Raw genomic sequence first — 21,143 nt, forward strand, 5'->3', positions numbered from 1 at the left:
TTTGTCATGTGCAAAGTGTACATTCTCCTGTTCCACACCAGTTATTATCTTATTTTGAATTTGTGCTAGTTCGCTGACTCTAAACATGTCTATTGCTTTGGCAAGTGTGAGTTCTGATTCACGTAACATGAGTGCTTGTGTACTTGTATTTTTAGTCACAAGCACTAATCTGTCACGGATCAATTCATCTCACAGGGGACCAAATTCACATTTGTCTGCTAGCTTTCTCAAGTTTGCAACATATTGCTCTGTTGACTCATGTTGACTCTGCTGTGCAGTGTTAAATACGTAGCACTCGTAGATTACATTTCTGGAAGGTTCAAAGTGTTTTTGTAGTGCATCCAGATTCTTCTGTGGATTGTCTCTGTCCTCCGCTGACATGTGAAGATGTCTTTGTATTATGTGACATTCTTTGCCCATTACTGTAAGCAGGGTGGCTACTCTTACTTTTGCTTCTTTTTTGTCCAGTTCCGTTGTTATCTCATAGTTTTCCCATTGTGCTCTAAAGAATGTCCAGTTGTTATATACGTCGCCCTTCATGTCCATTGCGTCTGGTACAGGAATCGAAAAAGCCATGGTTCGTCAGGTATTAGCTTAGCAGTTTAGCTCCATTGAAAAAACGTCCAGCCTTTATAGCGCCTTGTTGTTCTGTCTTCAGCCGCGGCGTTAAGTTTCCGCTTCTGACACCATGTTTCGTTCTTTCTTTTATACAGTCATGCAATCTTTGTAGATACGCTACTTTTATTGTGTGGCCGCTAGTTATAACCATAGATATATACAGAAGGCTAGATGTCTCACGGCGCAGAATCCAACGTCCGCACTGGCCGCCATCTTTCCACAGTCAGGCAGTCACGGTCTGATGTAGTGAATGTGAGGGAACGTGAGTGATCTGAACAAACATTAACACTCTGATCTCGCTGAAAACTTGACGGCTTTGCACACGGTTTGCTTTCTTACAAACGTTCATAACGTAGCAATAATTCTGGATGGTTGAACATGTTGAGAGTGCAGCTTTCTATTAGAAAAAAAACACAATGGTGCTATAGCAGCCTATCTGCACAAGTTAATACGACTGAGACCACTAAGATTTTCATTTCTTAAGTTAAGTTTAGCCAACAGCTATTTCAGGACAAACTAGTATTTTGTTCACATACAATATTTGTGGTGTCGGTTGTAGTTATTCGCTGAGGTGCGTTTCCTATAACGTTGCTGCTGCATGAACGCAGTCTCATCAGTTCATGCAGCAGAGACACGGTGATCAATGAACTAGAGCTGCTGATATCTCATCCCCCACCTGTTTGATTCAGAGTCGAACGGTGACAACCTGAGATTACAGTCCGTCTTTTTTCTTGTTGTGATAAAAGGGATTAGGATTGGTAGGTGTAAATAAAACAAGCAATTTGACATATGGAGAGACAGAATAGCTTTTTTTCTATATCATTTAACTTAATTCGCAAATGATTCACAATTGGATTGCTTTGCTACAGCATCATGCATTATGGTTTCTACAGGAAATCGGTGACTGAAAAAATGCCGAACTTCTGTGCCGCTTATGGTTGCAGCAATCGTCGCTGTCCACAAACAAAAGCTTGTAGGATCACATTTCATCTGTAAGCTATTGTTGGAGCTGTTTGATTAATGTTACGATTTAGTGCTGGTTTGTTTAGTTTAGCGTTTAGCATATATGTTTTTATTAAATAAGGGTGTGTGCGTGTTTTTGCTATTTTCACATGAAAGCCTATGGTTATAAATCATTAATAAGTATGCAGTATCATAACTATGCTTATAACCTTTGTAACAAACCAAACCGCTCGAAATTCGGTTGAAAATAGAGCAATTTAGGGCTATTTAAAAGAACACACACAATAAGAATACATAGTTATGAGTGAGAGGGGCGGAGCGAGGTGACTGTGGCAAGATGGCCGCCAGTGCGGACGTTCGATTCCATTGGCCAGCAGGGCGGATAAGACATCTCGCCTTCTGTATATATCTATGGTTAGAACAGTGCTCATCAGGTAAAACACCCGGAAGCCAACGTCATCGACTCGCACTAGATGTCTCTGCATATTGCATGGAACTTGGCTGCCATCTAGTGGTTAACTCTCGTAACACTGTCCATTATGAAACATTTCGTCATCTAACTGTCAAACAGGCAAGAATAACCCATTTCTCCAACCTCATCACAAACAATAGCAAAAACCCTTAATTTCTTTTCTCTACCTTCAATCTTTTAACCAATACAAATTTTAATCAGGACGTACAGACACCAACAGATGCCCTCTGTGAGGATTTTGCAGACCACTTTGTAAGTAAAATTGATGTCATTAGGTCCAGTATTTTAATTAATCAAAATCAATTTTTCTACACATCTGGACAACCACTTTTATCTGAGGAAACACTGGAGAGTTTTGCTCTAGTTGATGCAAAGACACTTGGTCGAGTTTTCTCCCAAGTAAACCCCACAGCCTGCCTTTTAGACCCAATTCCCACGTCACTCTTAAAGTCACTTTATGGGTTCTTTGAGGAGCAGATTTTATATATTGTCAATTGCTCTCTTCAGACGGGTGTTTTCCCTGCTGCCTCTAGAACGGCGGTGGTGAGGCCCCTTTTGAAGAGGAGCAACTTGGATCCAAACAGTTTTTAATAACTACCGACCTGTATCCAACTTACCATTTTTAAGTAAGATTTTAGAAAAACTGTTTTTTAACCAAGTAAATTACTTTTTAAATACAAACAATATTTTAGAGAATTATCAATCTGGTTTTAGAAAGAACCACAGTCCTGAGACAGCCCTTTTAAGGATCGTCAATGATTTCAGGTGTAACGCAGACTCTCAGAAGCTGACAGTCTTGGTGCTACTGGATCAAAGCGCTGCTTTTGATACAGTAGATCACCATATTTTATTAAATAGACTCAGAAACCTGGTGGGCCTGTCAGGTACTGTTTTTAACTGGTTTCGTTCTTATCTCACAGATCGATGTTTCTTTGTAAGTATGGATATGTGCTCCTCCAGAATGCATGAAATTAGATGTGGGGTCCCCCAAGGGTCAATTTTAGGTCCGGTTCTTTTTAATCTGTACATGCTTCCCTTGGGGGACGTCGCAAGGAAACACGGCATCAGCTTCCACAGCTATGCTGATGATACACAAATGTACATTGCCGTGTCTCCTGATGACACAGCGGCAATTGATGCCCTTTTAAACTGTATTTTAGATATCAAATCATGGATGGCAGAGAATTTCCTACAGCTTAACCAGGACAAAACTGAGGTTTTAGTTATTGGTCCTGAAGGCCGGAGAGAGGAACTTTTACCAAAACGTCGTTTTTGATTCTGAGCTCACCTTTTTTCCACATATAAAAAATATTACAAAGATAGGTTTTTATCATCTAAAGAAAATAGCCAGAATCCGCCCGTTCCTCTCTCAGGCCAACACGGAGGTGCTAATGCATGCTTTTATTTCTTGTAGACTAGATTATTGCAATGCCCTGCTCTCTGGTCTTCCCAAAAAGAGTGTTTACAGTCTACAAATACTACAAAACTCAGTCGCACGTGTGCTGACTAGGACCAGAGGAAGGGAACACATTACACCGCTTTTAAAGTCGCTGCTTTGGCTCCCCGTCCGCTTCAGGATTGATTTTAAGGTTCTCTTATTAGTTTTTAAATGTCTCAACGGTCATGGCCCATCTTATCTAACTGACCTGCTTTCATCATATCCTAGGTCTTCTGGCACTGGCCTGTTAACTGTTCCCCGAGTCAAAAAAAAACCCATGGTGAGGCTGCTTTCAGCCATTACGGCCCTACTCGGTGGAACAGCCTGCCAGAGAGCCTCAGGGCCGCAGCGACTGTTGATATTTTTAAGGGGAGGCTCAAGACGTACCTTTTTAACCTGCCGTTTAACTGACTTCTTTTACTCTTCTCTCTCTTACTCCACTAATTTTATGCCGTTTTACTATTTTTATGCCTTTTATTACCTTCAATTGATTTTTATAATTTTATAATGGTTACCCATTTTTATGCCACTGTTTCACACTTTATTTTTATGTATTTGGTTTATTTCTCATTATGATTATTCTCCCTTTTATACTTTTAGTGCCAGTGTTTCCTCATGGGGGGCCCTCCACGGTGGGAGCTATGCCTGGTCTGCCCATAGGGGCGCTGCAGGCCATGGTGCCCCCTTGTGTGGACGGCTCCTCATAGTGGCCTTTCATCAGATTCTTCAGTGCCAAGCCGTGTTATCTAATGTCTGTGTGAATATGGGGGTGGGCGTTTGTCTGTGTGCGTTGGTGGGGAGGGGTGGGTCCGTATGGGGTGGAGGGAGGGGCAGTGGAGCTTTTTATTTTTTCTCAGTTATTATTATGATTGTTGTTCTTCTTATTATTATTATTACCTTTCTTTGTTTTGTTTTGTTTTATTTTGTTAAGCACTGTGGGTTGCACATGTTGTGTATGAGCAGTGCTATATAAGTAAAGTTTATTGTTATTATTATTATTATAGAAACATGAAGACACATCAAAGAGTAACATGAGGTTGTTGTTGTCACACTGGACGGTAGAGAGCCTGAATCCCCGTCCCAGGCGCAAATCCTCATGGAGGCTTCTGAGGAGGTCAAAGATGGCCAATCCGTCAATCCCAGCTCCATAACGGGGGTCTATGGAAGGAAGCCGCGAGCATTGCGCACTGATCCAGGACAGCTTTCACCTGGCTTGATGGATCCGTGTCTTCTCATCCTGGATGGCTTTTAGTGCGACCCATGAAGCCTGGACACACGTGTTGTGGATTGGTTGAACGCTGAAGGCTTAGTGACTCATCTTGGATGACGCAATCCTACTTTGGTGCAAGGGGGCCCAGACAGCAACATCATCAAGAGCCAGTAATGGACTCCACAGTGCAGCACTCGTTCGCTCGCCCTCCCTCTCCCATTTTATTCTGTAGTGTCAGATTCTGAAGTCGATTTCACTTCACCAATGCCTCATGAGGCTTCACCTCACCATCACTACAGTCACTGCATCCTGAATCAGTCACACTCAAAGTCGCACACCACCTCTGCTTTGTTCTGGACTGTGGAATGGGCAATATTAATTTAATCTAATTACATTCTGTTTTATTACTTTATGTGTATTTTAATGCTCTTTATTGGTGCTGAATGGAAGTGTGGTTGTTGTTTTATGAGCTAATGGATAGACAAGTGGCCTATAACATAAGACGCTTAAATGAAGTGAATAGGATATGTCCACAATGTCAAGAAAGGAAGCAGGGTGTCTTTAAAATCGATAACATTTGAATTAGTATTAAAAGTTGAGTTGATGTTATACTTGTATTGACATTATGAGCAATTTATACAACTTTTCCCAGGAACTTTTCCCAATGATGAGGTTGAGGGCCCATCATCTGCAATTCAGCATTCTGCAGGTAGTCAACACCAAAACAAGCGTATTCAGCTGTCATAATCCTGTTTGTAAATAATACACATAAACTGTGTACTTGTAATATAAGTCAAACTTTGGTAACTTGAATATAATTCTCACAAAGGGATTTTTCATGTGTATGCACTTTCTACCTGAAATGTGCACGTTTTGTAAATGGCAATTTCTTAATATTATTATTATTATTATTATTATTAATATTATTATTATTATTATTATTATTATTATTATTATTATTATTATTATTATTATTATTATTATTAGTGTTCTGTTAAGGTGAAACAACAAAGAAGCCTTTAAGTCTAAATTGTTTAATAAATAGGTTAAGAGCAGTTGGTGTAAGTATGAAAGTCATTTCATTTATTTGTTGCATTAAGAGAAGCATTTATAGAGCGTCGTTGCCACCTACTGGCATCTTTCGGTAGTATTTCTGTTGTAATTTTGAAGCGAACTTTATACCGGAAGTAAGACACGGGAAACACACTGCCAGCGTTTTCTGATGAGCACCCGTTCCTGTAAACCAGTGTTTGTGTGCCGCGAGATATTGTCAGGTGTGCCGTGGGAAATTATCCCATTTGTGTGCCTGCGCAGTCTAGCGCCTGGCAGAGTAATCATGTAGTACTCTTCCATACCAGTAGGTGGCAGCAGCAGGTAGCTAATTGCCTTGCGCTTGGAGACAAGCGAATTAGTGACGCATGGATGCAGCGACAGGTGTGTAGATTGTGGATAGCGGGACGACGGTTGAAAGTGATGGATAAGTTTTTTGAAGAGGAAAAATGCTGACTCTGAACTGGACCCTGGACAAAATCCGGACCCAGATGAAGGCCCTAATATGAGTGGAGGCAAAGACGGTGACGTCGAGCAAAGTTTCTGGCGTGAGGCAATACAATGAAAGCTATCTTTCATTTGGATTTACTTTTACCGGAGATGCAACGGCACCGACTCCGTTGTGCTTGGTATGTGGTGAAAAGCTCTCCAACAGTGCTATGGTCCCAAGTAAGCTTAAACGCCATCTCCAAACGAAACAGCCCTCAGTTCAAAAGAAAAATGTGGAGTATTTTGTTCGCCTGCGTGAACACACGGAGAAACAGGCAACTTTCATGAGAAAAACCGCAAAAGTAAACGAGAGAGCCCTTAAAGCTAGCTACCACGTCGCTGAACTAGGGTTGCTACCTATCAGAGTTACAAATCCGGGACCTCTGGGGGCGGGGCGGGGGGTGTCTCAAGTCTGTCGACTGGGGGGGTCACCGAAATATACGGGACACAAAGTGAAGTGCGTCCTGTATCAGTTCATTACGGGACAGGTTTTTTAGTTGCCAAGTACGGGACAATCGCGTATTTTACGGGAGTAGACCACAGGCAGAAATCAAATGATGTTTTGTCATTTTCCCTTAAAAACGGGACAAATTGTGTCCCGGGAGAGATTTTATTTTTCCCGGGACAGGTGGTAAAAAAGAGAACAATTCTGGGAAAAACGGGACGGGTGGCAACACTACGCTGAACTTGTGGCTAAATCAAAAAAGTCCCACACTGTGGCAGAGCAATTAATACTTCCCGCCTGCAAAGCCATTGTAAATGAGACGCTCGGACCCGAAGCGGCTAAAGAAATAGCCAAAGCCCCTCTCTCAGATAACACAATCTCCAGACGTATTCATGAGATGTCTGCAGACATCGAAAGTGTGGTTTTGGAGAAGATCCCTATCAGTAAGAAATTTGCCTTGCAACTTGATGAGTCTACTGATATAAGTGTTGTTGCAGATTCTGAAGTGGACATTTCACTTTGATTTTCAGAGTGATGACACCCTGGAAAAACTCTCCATCATTATAAACTCTCCATCATTTATGCTCTATTCAGGTTGGAGTATTGCAGGTTGTCAAAGCTCAGCTGTGATTGGCTGCTCTCAGCTCTGAAGTCCAACCCCTCCCACCTCAGACACCTGGACCTGAGTGAGAACCTGCTGCAGGATTCAGCAGTGAAGGAGCTGAGTAGTTTTCTGCAGAGTCCAGACTGTAAACTGGAGACTCTGAGGTCAGTTCACCCTCTTCACTCTACAACTTCTATCACTCTTGTTGTTGTCGTCATGATTTGCACTTGACTGTTGTTGGAAATTCAATTTGCAGACACTGGTTTGTGTTTGAAATGAGTGAAACTGGGTTTGAAGCAGGGGTGCCCATTAGGTCGAGGGGGTAGGGGGTGGGGGGGTGGGGGTGGGGGGGGGTTAGAGAGACGAACCGCTCTCTCAGTCATTAGAAAACACAGTGGTTGTAGTTGATCTTGGTCATAATGTACGATGTGCTGGAGTTTGTTTCTATATGTGCTGTGTTTTACAGTCAAAGGTAAATGTGACGAATCGGCTTCTGCACTGCTCAGATCAAATAAAGGAGATATAAAGCAGGTTTCATTTTAAATCTGCAACTATAATGAACAAAATCAAGGTATACTTCAGATACCTGCATTCTGTTTGAGAGCAGACAGGGACAGCAAAAAGAGTTTGGCTGTTGTTTTCTTTAACTACACGCCAAACTACCGGGGTTGTTGCGTGAGCTTGCAATCCTGGCGTAAACTGACGGAGACGCCTCGCTCGCAAAATACGCTTCAAAGTCACGCACAGCAGAAGCACCGGACATCCTGGGAGATGCTGCTAGCAAAACATCTGCGTTCCACACACACACACACACACACACACACACACACATCGATTGTATAGTAGGTAGATCTTTTTGACTTGGTAATTTTAAAAGTAGCTCGCATGTTGAAAAAGTGTGAGCACCCCTGGTTTAAAGGTGCAGTGTGTAAAATCCTGCCATCTGGTGGTCAGATTTCAGATTGCAGCGCTCATTCACTCACCCTCTCTCCTTTGTTGAGTGTCAGATTCTAAAGTAGACTTTTGACTTTGATTCTCAGAGTGAAGACACCCTGGAAAAACTCTCCATCATTTTTTCTCTATTCAGGTTGTGGAGGTGCAGGTTGTCAAAGCTCAGCTGTGATTGGCTGCTCTCAGCTCTGAAGTCCAACCCCTCCCAACTCAGACATCTGGAGCTGAGTTGGAACTGCCTTCTGGATTCAACAGTGAAGGTGCTGAGTAGTTTTCTGCAGAGTCCAGACTGTAAACTGGAGACTCTGAGGTCAGTTCACCCTCTTCACTCTCCAACTTCTATAATAATAATAATGATAATAATAAACTTTTATTTGTACAGCGCTAAATCACAGCCAAAGGCGTCTCAAAGCGCTTTATACAATCAGAGAGAACCAACCGGGCCCCCGGAGCAAGCAAGATGCGACAGTGGCTGGGAAAAACTCCCCTGTGGGAAGAAACCTAGGGCAGAACCAGACTCCAGAGGGCCATCATCTGCCTATGAGTAGTTGGGGTGAAGTAGAAAGATAGAGGAGAGACAGAGAAAGAGAGAAAGGAGCAGAGTGAGCCAGGGTGGCAGACAGGACAGAGTGAAAAACAGATACACCAACCAGGCAAAACGGATATAAACACAAAGAATAGGAAATAATTCAAGGCTGCTGTCCATGTGGAGTGTAAGTGTCCATGCTTTGGAAGGCAAGAGCCTAGCTCGATGGACAATCTGCCGATAGGACAAGTCCAGGTCTTAAGCGTGGTGGTGGGATGAAGCGATGACAGCAAGACCCCCAGGACAGCACAATCCAGCTCCTGGCGCAGTGGTCATCACCTGCCGGGGACACAGAGACTGCGGCAGTATCATGCATATCGAGCATTCTGTACAAAGCATAATGAGAGCTTGGACAGAGTGGATAGAGTAAAAGATTGGATAGAGTAAAAGATTGATTGGGTGAGGAGAGTGATAAAGGCTCCACCTGCACAGAGCAACGATCCCTGTAACGGGAGCGAAAGATCTCCCTCCACGGCGTAAGCCTACAGCAGCTTAACTGACAGTGGATGGAGTCTAACTATAAGCTTTAAGAAAAAGGAAAGTCTTAAGTCCACTCCTAAATAAACTAACTGTGTCTGCCCCCCTCACCGAGGCTGGAAGATGGTTCCAAAATAGAGGTGCCAGGAAACTGAAACACCTACCTCCTGATCTAACGCTAGAAATTTTTGGGATAACTAAAAGACCTGAATCCTCAGAGCGAAGGGCTCTTGGAGGATGATAAAGTTCAATGAGTTCCCTAATATAAGAAGGAGCCTGAGAATGAAGAGCTTTGTAAGTTAAAACTAGAATCTTAAATTCAATTCTAAATTTGACAGGCAGCCAATGCAAGGAAGCTAAAATTGGAGTAATATGCTGCCTCCTTCTAGTTCCGGTTAACAATCGTGCCGCGGAGTTTGGGATTAACTGTAATGTCCTAAGGGATGAATTTGGGCATCCTGCTAGTACCGAGTTACAGTAATCTAGCCTAGATTTGATTGGCTGCTCTCAGCTCTGAAGTCCAACCCCTCCCACCTCAGACACCTGGACCTGGATGGGAACCAGCTGCAGGATTCAGGAGTGAAGCCACTAATGGATCTTGTCCACAGCAGAGACTATCAACTGCAGACTGTGAGGTCAGTACTGGTTTGGAACCATTGGATGATGGTTCCAGCACCAAAGCCAGTTGATCCCACAGCAGAGGTCCAGTGTTCCCAGTCACAGTGTGAGAGGAGGATGGTGACGTCCAGCTGCTCCTCATTCATCCAACATCTGCTGCCAAACTGCTTCTTCTCTCAGTTCACCACCCAATTATTGATCAGTTCATCTTCATCAGGCCTCAGTGTCAGTCCAACTCTCCATGGTCACATGACCTTCACATGTTCCACACTAGACATGTGACTGAGAGTCTGCTTCTTCTCACCAGTCACTCCACCATCTCCATCAACAGTCAGCGTCTCTGTGATGATGCGTTCAAGGACCCTGAGTCCTGACTCCTGCTGTCTCTTCTTCTCTCTACAGGTGGAGGTGAGGGAGGATGAGGAGGAGAGTGAAGAGGAGAGCTCCATCTAGTGGTGGCTGACAGAACTACAACAAGTGGAGCCAAACAGCAAGCTGTGTGTCACGACTAGTGATGGTGAGGTGAAGCCTCATGAGGCATTGAACCGCTTGAGCCAACTGGTTCGAAGCTTCATGTGCACACGAAACCACCTACTGGCCAAATGTACAATCACAGGCAAGCTGTGTCTGAACCACGTGTGATGCATTGAATTTTTGTATCTGTTATGTCTGTTGGGAATGACTATGAATTGCAAGAAATGAATGACCAAATAATTTCTGTACATAAATTATATTTTTTTTTTGTTTTTTTTTCTCACTTATTTATGATTATTTTATCGGTACTGATGCCAGTGGTTATGGGGATGCTCCAAACAAATTTTGTTGTTAACTTTGTTCAACAATGACAATAAATAAATAACTTGACTTGATAACTATGTGTATGATACATTTTTTGAGCAAGTCAAAAAGATCCACCTACTATAATTTAGGAAAAGTCATTCAGAAATATATTTGTAGTCCAATGATAAAGAAAGAAAGAGGATTAAATGGGTCAACATGTTCCCATGTGCATTTATGCTCATCATTGCACAGAAAACTCTTAAAATTGTTTAGGTTATATCTGCCTATGTTTGATTTTATCAATAAAAGTGTGTTTACGTTAAGATGTTTTGCTGTATAGTTTTGTGTTTTCCAGCGCATAGGTTAGGGATAATTGGTGTGCGTGTGTGTGTGTGTGTGTGTGTGTGTGTGTGTGTGTGTGTGTGTGTGTGTGATGCAGACGTTTTGCCAGCAGCATCTCCCAGGATCTCCGACGCGTCTGCAGTGCGTGCGCACTTTGAAGCGCATTTTCCGAGCGAGGCGTCTCCATCAGTTTACGCCAGGATTGCAAGCTCACGCGACAACCCCGGTAGTTTTGCGTGTAAAACAACAGCAAAACTCTTTTTCCTGTCCCTGTCTGGTCTTTATTTGATCTGAATAGTGCCGAAGCCGATCCGTCACATTTACGTTTCACTGTAAAGCACAGCACATATAAGAACAAAATCCAGCACATCGTACATTATGACCGAAATCAACCAGATCCACCGTGTTTTCTAATCCTGCCTGAACGATTCTACCTGCTGTAATTGACGCGGATCTCTCTCTCTCTCTCTCTCTCTCTCTCTCTCTCTCTCTCTCTCTCTCTCTCTCTCTCATGCGATCACCCAAACTCCCTTCGCAATTGACCAGTAGATCGCGATGGACGTAATGGGCACCCCTGGCATAGATGCTTGTGTAACATGGACATTGATGTACAGGACAGGGGGCTCCATCCTATCACCTCTCCTCTCCTCACTCTCTCCCTAAGCTCTCAAAACTATCTCCAAACTAAACGCTATCTAGTCTCAAACACTCCAAACTATAAACGCTATCCAAAATCTAGTAATCCAAACTCTCTCCAAATCTCAATTGACTGCAACTCTCCTACAATAACCCCCATTTTGAATGGAGCCTGAGGGGTCTATATAAACCGTTAAAATATGAATATATATATATATATATATATATATATACATATATATATATATACATATATATATGTATATATATATATATATATATTTATATATATATATATATATATATATATATATATATATATATATACATATATATATATATATATATATATATATATATATATATATATATATATATATATATATATATATATATGGTACACTTTTCTGCTGCAGCTGGCCATTTTCATTTTACACCGTCCAAATTTACAGCTCAGGGCGCTGGGAAAAATTTCAAATTGTGTGCAGATACAGGCCTACACTTCAAATAATTATGAGAAAAATCCAACGTCAAGAGAGCACTTCCATTAGGAAATAGTCAACATGAAATTTCGTCTTCTACTGACACCTGCTGGTCAAATTGAATAGTTGCAAATATTGTGAAGAAGTTCTCATCTAATTCTAATCCTCAGGTTTGTACTGCTTGATTAAACACATTCATCCCGTTCCAGTGCACTAAAACCCACTCCCTTCAGGACCGTGTCAGCGAAGCCAAAACTTCCTTGAGTGACGCTGTTTCCCAGCATGCAATGCGAGCTAGCGATTCACAATACTATTTCATCACAAACATGGATGTAAAAAATAAAAAGGGATGAAAAATGAAACTTCAGGAACACCAACCAATACAATGCAATACAAGCAGAACTGGGCCAAAGTTTTATATTATGTACACCATAATACAGCCTTCTGGTGGACAAGCCATACTATTTAATCCGTGTCCTCCTATGGTACTTCTGTGGGAGAAAGCTCATCATAGAGGTCACGTGCTGGTTGCGCGTCACTCCACCAATCACCTCGAGGCGGAAAAGTGAACAGTCGTAACAGGAGAAGCTTGCTGCTGGAAATAATGCGCTGAAAGTGGATGTGACACTCACTGAACCCAATTCAGACAACTCACCCTCCACTTTTTTGGTTTTGTATGAGCATTTAAAAAAAACAACAACATAAATAATATGGATTTTGACCATGTATGTTTTGGAGTTCATTGAAAGAGGTTAATAAAAAAAAAATATATAATATATATATTATATATGTACATATATGTGTGTGTGTGTGTGTGTGTAACTTTAACTAACTTATCTATTTCTATCCATCTATCAAACTTACTATCTAGGGATCTTGATATTGTGTTGGCAGATGCATTATCACGTGTACATGTGGACTAGCTGCGAAATTCTTATTTCGGGGGAACTGAGGGTTTTCTTGTTTAGTTTTGTTTGTCGGTATGTTAATAGGGTTTAGTTCTTAAGGGAGGGGGTGTTATGACCCACGGGTGGGTCTACGTGCCTCTATGTTTGTGTCTGTGTGTGTGTGTGAGAGTGGATGATGCCTTGCAGGTGCGGTCCTGGATGTTGGCTGCTGATTGGACGCGCCACGGCTGAGAAGGAGGAGCAGTCGAGCCAGCCTGACGGTCATTCCTCCTCCGCTCCCAAGTCTGCAGTTAGTCACTTCTGAAATGGTGTTAGAGCACGCAGCCGTAGGGGTGGGCTGCCATTTTCTTTGTCCCCTATTTTCTCCTGTTTAATAAGTGTGTAGGGAGGTTAGCCTTTCTGTATTTGGCTTCTCTTTCTTTCTTTAGTTAGTTCTTAAGGCGAGCTAGTTGGAGTTTGGTTTACTATTTTGGCCTGGGCCCACCCTGAAGCCTTTGCTGCCCACCGGTTAAGTTGTTTTACAAGTGACGTCGTCACGTTAGCCTGTTCCATCCCTGCTAAATTCTTTAAAGAACTACCGTTAGTAAACTTTTAAATTATAATACACTCTACACTAATTGTAATTTCCTGCCCGTGGTTCTATATTGCAACAGTTGACGGCTCATATCAGCAGATAAGCAGCAACAATCTGGGCATTGCGGGTGATTCATAAATATGTCATTTCTTATTAATTAGCCCATAAGTGTTGTACACCAGTGTGACACCAAATGCTTGTTGCTGACAGCAGTGAAGAAATGACACTCTCGTGGTTCTGCACATTAGTATAAATAGAGTGATTCTCTATCATTACATCACAGGACGGCGGCACTCTGACAGATTCCATGAACCTGGACACTGATGATCCAGACTCCGGTCCAGATGACACAACAGGCCACAGTGGAAACGGGTCAGAGCATGGACGGGCTGCTGAAAGGATCCAGGTAGGTGGCGCTGTCATCCCAAGGTGTGTGGTGTGGAGGATCAGGGCCAAAGTTCCAGATGCTCACAGATGTGACTGTGGATTCATGAGGAGTGTTTGAAGGCTGGACTCCCAACAGTGATTGGCTGCTGAGGACCTCTCAATCACAATCAGGTTTTTTAGTGGCTGTGAGATTGAAAGTGAGATTGCATTGTCCAGGTAGGAGGACAGCAGTCAGCCATGTTTCACCTCCAGTCAACACGCAGTGGTTCACATGAAGGTCCAAGAGGCCTACAGACCTATACTGAGTCTGGATGTGGCAGTACAGTTGGATCATTGTCTTTGTTGTGTTGTTTGGTCATTGTGATCCAATGTAATGTGAGAGAAGGACGAGTGCAGTTATATTCGAGTGAGTTATTTAGAGTGTAATAGAAGTTATAATGCAGAGTCTGTTTTTATGAAATGTTCTATCACCTGGCAACCATCCATCCATCCATCCATCTTCTACTGCCGTATCCGGAGTCAGGTCTCGGGGGCAGCAGCCTCAGCAGAGACCCCCAGACTTCCCTGGACCCAGTCACCTCCTCCAGCTCCTCCAGTGGGACCCCAAGGCTTCCCAGTCCAACCCAGAGACCTGGTCCCTCCAGCAGGGTCTCCTCCTGGTGGGACATGCCTGGAACACCTCCCCAGGGAGGCGTCCCAAACAAGACCCCGAGATGCTGGAACTCCTCCCCCTGAGGCAGGGCCTCCCCACCGACCCAGAGAGGGCAAACCACCTCATATCCAGCATTGATTTATCTGTTGGTGATTAATTATAATGTATCATTTATTTAATTTAAATTATATTTGAACTGAATTGGATTTGTTTGTAAAAGTGAGATTTATTTTCATTGATTCATGTGGTTTATGTTGAGACCTAGTGGAGAAGTGGGTATGGCCTACAGAAGGTTTGAGTACACAAGTTATTCAGATATGGAGAATCCCCATGGTCGGACTTTAGGAGATATATAATCAAAGTGTTAAAGCAGCAGAAATGAAACGTCAGTTGAGGTCAAGGTCACACAGGTCAGAGGTTGTGATGGCTTTTATTGTCAGAATATTGAATCATTGAAATATAATGTTTGAGCTTGTAACAAAGTTAGGATGATATAACATAATCACATAAAATAAATGATCTGGTTTCCTTCTGATTCATTGACGTCCTTCTGAAATCTCCACACAAACATCTGGCAAGCATCAAAACCATGAATTATTTTGAGGGAAACTTCTTTTGTCTTACTTATGATTCAATAATGATTTGAGTTCCCATCACAGGTGTTGTGAATCACTTTATCTTTTCCACATGATTTCCTTATTTAAGATCATGAAGCAGAAATAAAGTCTCTTGAAAAGTATTTTTCACCTCCAAAATGAAGATGTTATAGAAGTCTGAAGTGAGAGCAGAGCAGTGTGTTGTTGATGTGTGGAACCTTCATGCTGAGATGTTCCAGCCGTGGATGATGAGAGCAGAAGCAGTGGTTGTGTTGCTGCTGCCTTCACTGAGCAGCTGCTCCAAGTCCTGCTTCTTCCACTGAGGATTTAGCTCCACCAGTGGCTTCTGGGACGTCTCTCCCAGTAACCACAGCAGCTTGTAGGGAGAAGCAGTCCGCCAGCCACCAGGCTCCACTGGGGTCAAAGGTCGTGACACGCCCACACAGTGTTGGTGCGTGCAGCTTGCTGTTTGGCTCCACTGGTTGTAGTTCTGTCAGCCACCAGTAGATGGAGCGCTCCTCTTCACTCTCCTCATCCTCACCACCACCTGCAAAGATAAGAAGAGACAGCAACAGTCAGGACTCACGGTCCTTGAACGCATCATCACAGAGACGTTGACTGTTGATGGAGATGATGGAGTGACTGGTGAGAAGAAGCAGACTCTCAGTCACATGTCAAGTGTGGAACATCAGAAGGTCATGTGACCATGGAGTGTTGGACTGATACTGAGGCCTGATGAAGATGAACTGATCAATAATTGGGTGGTGAACTGAGAGAAGAAGCAGTTTGGCAGCAGATGTTGGATGAATGAGGAGCAGCTGGACGTCACCATCCTCCTCTCACACTGTGACTGGGAACACTGGACCTCTGCTGTGGGATCAACTGGCTTTGGTGCTGGAACCATCATCCAATGGTTCCAAACCAGTACTAACCTCACACTCTCCAGTTGATAGTCTCTGCAGTGGACAAGATCCATCAGTGGCTCCTTCACTGATGACTCCTTCAGGGGGTTCATATTCAGGTCCAGCTCTCTGAGGTGTGAGGGGTTGGACTTCAGAGCTGAGAGCAGCCAATCACAGCTGAGCTCTGACAAATTGCAGCCCCACAACCTGAACAGTGAATAAATGTTGAAGAGTTTATAATGATGAAGAGTTTTTCCTGGGTGTCATCACTCTGAAAATCAAAGTGAAATGTCCACTTCAGCATCTGCAATCTGCAATCTGACCACTAGATGGGAGGATTTTACCCACTGTACCTTCAAGCACAGTTTCATTCATTACTATCACAAACCAGTGTCTGCAAATTGAATTTCCAACAGCAGTGAAGTGAAAATCATGACGACAACAACAAGAGTGATAGAAGTTGTAGAGTGAAGAGGGTGAACTGACCTCAGAGTCTCCAGTTTACAGTCTGGACCCTGCAGAAAACCACTCATCTCCTTCACTGTTGAATCCTGAAGGTTGTTCCAACTCAGGTCCAAGTGTCTGAGGTGGGAGGGGTTGGACTTCAGAGCTGAGAGCAGCCAATCACAGCTGAGCTTTGACAAACTGCACCTCCACCACCTGAATAAAGAAGAAATGAAGGAGAGTTTATAATGATGGAGAGTTTTTCCAGGGTGTCATCACTCTGAGAATCAAAGTCAAAAGTCGACTTTAGAATCTGACACTCAAAGTGTGAGTGTCAGGGTGAGTGAATGAGCGCTGAAATCTGACCAGCAGATGGCAGGATTTTACACTCTGTACCTTTAAACCAGGGGTGCTCACACTTTTTCAACATGCAAGCTACTTTTAAAATGACCAAGTCAAAAAGATCTACCTACTATACAATCGGTGTGTGTGTGTGTGTGTGTGTGTGTGTGTGTGTGTGTGTGTGTGTGTGTGTAATTTAAAACCAGTTTTACACATTTCTAATGGAATCAAAGTGAATTCCAACAAACTCAATTCAAAGTCATGACAAAAATAACTGCAGCAGTTGTAGAGTGAAGAGGGTGAACTGACCTCAGAGCCTCCAGTTTACAGTCTGGACTCTGCAGAAAACCACTCAGCACCTTCACTGTTGAATCCAGAAGGCAGTTCCAACTCAGCTCCAGGTGTCTGAGTTGTGAGGGGTTGGACTTCAGAGCTGACAGCAGCCAATCACAGCTGAGCTCTAACAAACTACATCTCCACAACCTGAATAGAGAAGAAATGATGGAGAGTTTTTCCAGGGTGTCATCACTCTGAGAATCAAAGTGAAATGTTGACTTCAGAATCTGACACTAAAGCAATCTGAAATCTGACCACTAGATGGTAGGATTTTACACACTGTACCTTTCCACCCAATTTCATACGCTTCAAACACAAAGCAGTGACTGCAAATTGAATTTCCAACAGCAGTGAAGTGAAAATCATGACAACAACAACAAGAGTGATAGAAGTTGTAGAGTGAAGAGGGTGAACTGACCTCAGAGTCTCCAGTTTACAGTCTGGACTCTGCAGAAAACCACTCAGCACCTTCACTGTTGAATCCTGAAGGTGGTTCCAACTCAGGTCCAAGTGTCTGAGGTGGGAGGGGTTGGACTTCAGAGCTGAGAGCAGCCAATCACAGCTGAGCTTTGACAACCTGCACCTCCACAACCTGAATACAGAAGAAATGAAGGAGAGTTTTTTATCATGATGGAGAGTTTTTCCAGGGTGTCATCACTCTGAGAATCAAAGTCAAAAGTCGACTTTAGAATCTGACACTCAACAAAGGAGAGAGGGTGAGTGAATGAGCGCTGAAATCTGACCACCAGATGGCAGGATTTTACACTCTCTACCTTTAAACCAGGGGTGCTCACAATTTTTCAACATGCAAGCTACTTTTAAAATGACCAAGTCAAAAAGATCTACCTACTATACATATACAATCGGTGTGTGTGTGTGTGTGTGTGTGTGTGTGTGTGTGTGTGTGTGTGTGTGTGTGTGTGTGTGTGTGTGTAACGCACATGTTTTGCTAGCAGCATCTCCCAGGATCTCCGGTGCTTCTGCTGTGCGTGACTTTGAAGCGTATTTTCCGAGCGAGGCGTCAAAACAAAATTCAGTACATCGGACATTATGACCAAGGGCCAATTCCAATTCCTCCCTTAACTCCTCAATCTCAACCCTCGCCCTTAACCCTCAATCTTTGGCCCTCAATCTTGGCCCTCAAAAATAAGTGTACAGGCTTAGAAATGGGACACCCCTTAAGTGCAGTTACGTCTTCAGACTGTGGGGGGCTGCCTTACGCCAAAGCTAAGTCCAGTCTGTCAAGAAGACGACAACGACGAAGAAGAAGGAGAAGAAGAAAAAGACGATGAAAAAGAAGAAGTCCTCCGTCGCTACACAACGAGGTACACAAGTAACGTGAAGCCGGGACCGCCGGTCCGGCTGACAAACATCGTAAAGTAAAAAAAATAAAAATGTTACGCAACAACGATGTCAATAATCCATAAAAAACTCTTAAACTAAGACAATAAAATGGTTTTGTAATATTTATATCTTTATTAACTAAGAAAATACTTCCATTTGTAGCTCGCTTTTTTGTCGCCATCTTTTTCGAAGATGTCTTGGCGAAAATACACAATGCCTTCTGGGTAGCCCTCACTGCCAAGGGTGGTCCCGGAGAATCTCAATATTGAGGGCGATACAGCCCTTAGTCTCCTCCCTCAACTGGACGTTCTTAGAATCGGGACAGCATTTGCACCTAGCAGAGAGCGCGCATTTTTGAGATTGAGGGTTGAGATTGAGGGTTAAGGGAGGAATTGGAATTCACCCCAAGATCAACCACAACCACCGTGTTTTCTAATCATTGACTTCCTGCCTGAACCATTCTACCTGCTGTAAGTGACGAGGACTCCACTCTTAAAGCTCTCTCTCTCTCTCTCTCTCTCTCTCTCTCTCTCTCTCTCTCTCTCCCTCTCTCTCTCTCTCCGACCTAATGGGCACCCCTGTTTCAAACCCAGTTTCACTCATTTCAAACACAAACCAGTGACTGCAAACTGAATTTCTAACAGCAGTGAAGTGAAAATCATGACGACAACAACAAGAGTGATAGAAGTTGTAGAGTGAAGAGGGTGAACTGACCTCAGAGTCTCCAGTTTACAGTCTGGACTCTGCAGAAAACCACTCAGAACCTTCACTAATGAATCCTGCAGTTGGTTCTGACCCAGGTCCAAGTGTCTGAGGTGGGAGTCGTTGGACTTCAGAGCTGAGAGCAGCCAATCACAGCTGAGCTCTGACAACCTGCAGCCCTCCAACCTGAATAGAGAAGAAATGATGGAGAGTTTAGAATCAAAGTCAAATGTCGACTTTAGAATCTGACACTCAACAAAGGAGAGAGGGTGAGTGAATGAGCGCTGCAATCTGAAATCTGACCACCAGATGGCAGGATTTTACACTCTGTACCTTTAAACCAGGGGTGCTCACACTTTCTCAACATGCAAGCTACTTTTAAAATGACCAAGTCAAAAAGATCTACCTACTATACAATTGGTGTGTGTGTGTGTGTGTGTGTGTGTGTGTGTGTGTGTGTGGAACGCAGATGTTTTGCTAGCAGCATCTCCCAGGATCTCCGGTGCTTCTGCTGTGCGTGACTTTGAAGCGTATTTTGCGAGTGAGGCGTCTCCGTCAGTTTACGCCAGGATTGCAAGCTCACGTGACAAGCACGGTAGTTTGGCGTGTATTTAAAGAAAACAACAGCCAAACTCTTTTTGCTGTCCCTGTCTGCTCTCATACAGAATGCAGGTATCTGAAGTATACATTGATTTTAACAATTATTATAGTTTCAGATTTAAAATGAAATCTGCTTTATGTCTCCTTTATTTGATCTGAGCGGTGCAGAAGCCGATTCGTCTCATTTACCTTTGACTGTAAAATCCAGCACATATAAAAACAAAATCCAGCACATCGTACATTATGACCAAGATCACTGAGTTCCTGCCTGAACCATTCTACCTGCTGGAAGTGACGAGGACTCCACACGATTGACCTAATGGACACCCCTGCTTCAAACCCAGTTCCACTCATTTCAAACACAAACCAGTGTCTGCAAATTGAATTTCCAACAACAGTCAAGTGAAAATCATGACGACAACAACAAGAGTGATAGAAGTTGGAGAGTGAAGAGGGTGAACTGACCTCAGAGTCTCCAGTTTACAATCTGGACCCTGCAGAAAACCACTCAGAACCTTCACTGATGAATCCTGCAGCTGGTTCTGACTCAGGTCCAGGTGTCTGAGGTGGGAGGGGTTGGATTTCAGAGCTGAGAGCAGCCAATCACAGCTGAGCTTTGACAACCAGCAGTACTCCAACCTGAATAGAGAAGAAATGATGTAGAGTTTATAACGATGGAATTTTACCAGGGTGTCATCACTCTGAACATCAAAGTGAAACATCGACTTCAGAATCTGCAACAAAAGCAGTCTGCAATCTGACCACTAGATGGGAGGATTTTACCCACTGTACCTTCAAGCCCAGTTTAGGGCGTGTTTTCATTGCCTCGCCTCACCACGGTTCGCCTCGGTACGATTGCGTTTTCATTGGCTCTGTGATTACGAGACCGTGGGCGGAGTCGACACGGTAAAGCGGGACAATGTTTTCCCCAGCATCACTTCTGTGCGATACACAACAGCGCAGCGATGGACAAAGTAGAAGTTGTTTCATACCTGCTGCTCAGTCTGTGGTTGCTTTTCTGTTCAAGAAAGAACACTTTCCCTCACTGAAGTCATAGTTGATCATTTATGCAGCAACATTTATAATTTATTGTTTCGTTTTCCATGCGAGCAAATGTGTAGTTCAACCTTCATATTTTCACCAAAAGTAAACACGAGACGGATACAACGGGAAATAGCGTTTATTTAAAAACAAA

The 21,143-nt window shown here is 43.2% G+C and overlaps 2 long non-coding RNA genes across 3 annotated transcripts in view; one reads left to right on the forward strand and one right to left on the reverse strand.

Moving 5' to 3' along the window:
- Window positions 1-21,143, reverse strand: part of LOC142892495 (uncharacterized) — a 93,271-nt gene that overhangs the window by 71,177 nt on the left and 951 nt on the right. The window contains exon 1 of one of the 2 annotated variants that reach the window (XR_012927440.1): window positions 17,276-17,397. The exons of the other annotated variant lie outside the window; for it this stretch is intronic. This is a non-coding gene — a long non-coding RNA (uncharacterized LOC142892495). Of the gene's footprint in view, window positions 1-17,275; window positions 17,398-21,143 lie in introns of those variants that run through there. 2 annotated transcript variants of the gene reach the window in all.
- The window catches only part of LOC142892500 (uncharacterized), a 30,106-nt gene continuing 18,761 nt past the window's right edge, over window positions 9,799-21,143 (forward strand). Inside the window, exons 1-2 of the long non-coding RNA XR_012927447.1 lie at window positions 9,799-9,938; window positions 10,324-10,418. This is a non-coding gene — a long non-coding RNA (uncharacterized LOC142892500). The remainder of the gene's footprint in view (window positions 9,939-10,323; window positions 10,419-21,143) is intronic.

Source organism: Nelusetta ayraudi, unplaced genomic scaffold, assembly GCF_046127955.1.
Source record: "Nelusetta ayraudi isolate G7.1 ecotype Tasmania unplaced genomic scaffold, CSIRO-AGI_Nayr_v1 ptg000034l, whole genome shotgun sequence".
NCBI lineage: Eukaryota > Metazoa > Chordata > Actinopteri > Tetraodontiformes > Monacanthidae > Nelusetta > Nelusetta ayraudi.